This window comes from Ursus maritimus, unplaced genomic scaffold, assembly GCF_017311325.1.
Source record: "Ursus maritimus isolate PB19 unplaced genomic scaffold, ASM1731132v1 scaffold_23, whole genome shotgun sequence".
NCBI lineage: Eukaryota > Metazoa > Chordata > Mammalia > Carnivora > Ursidae > Ursus > Ursus maritimus.
In genome coordinates this window covers 38,121,194-38,121,681 of record NW_024424786.1, presented here as the reverse complement: position 1 = coordinate 38,121,681, position 488 = coordinate 38,121,194, and positions in this window count along the sequence as shown.

Sequence of the window (488 nt, the reverse complement as noted above, 5' to 3'; positions counted from 1 at the left end):
CTGGGGTCTTCCTTCCTCAGCATTTGGGAAGGAAGGAAAACTGCCTTGATGTGGGTCGTGGGTGGCCACCTAGGAGGGAGGATGAGAGGATTTGTGGGGGAGAGAAGAGAATGGGAGTGTGGAAGGGGGGGTGGGTAGCCAGAAGGCCCCCCGCACCCCATCATTAAGCTGTTAATAAAATCTCATGGAGTTAGAAGTAGCTGTGGGAAATGGCAATAAATTTGGAAACAGCGTCCTTGCAAGTGGGGAGGTGGGGGAGGGGCTCGGGTAAGAAATGGGTAGGCAGAGGCAGGGCTGGAGCTCCCGCTTCTCTCAGGAGTCCGCAGAGGAAGGTGGGCGCCGGCCCGACTCCCGCTGCGGCGGCGGGAGCAGCACCGTGGCGCGTGAGACACTGGTGACTCCACGTGGGCACCCTAACTCCAGGGGTGGGGCCAGCGTCTACAGACCGGTTTTGAGGGGGGAGGGATGGGGGGGGCTCAGAAAGGGGG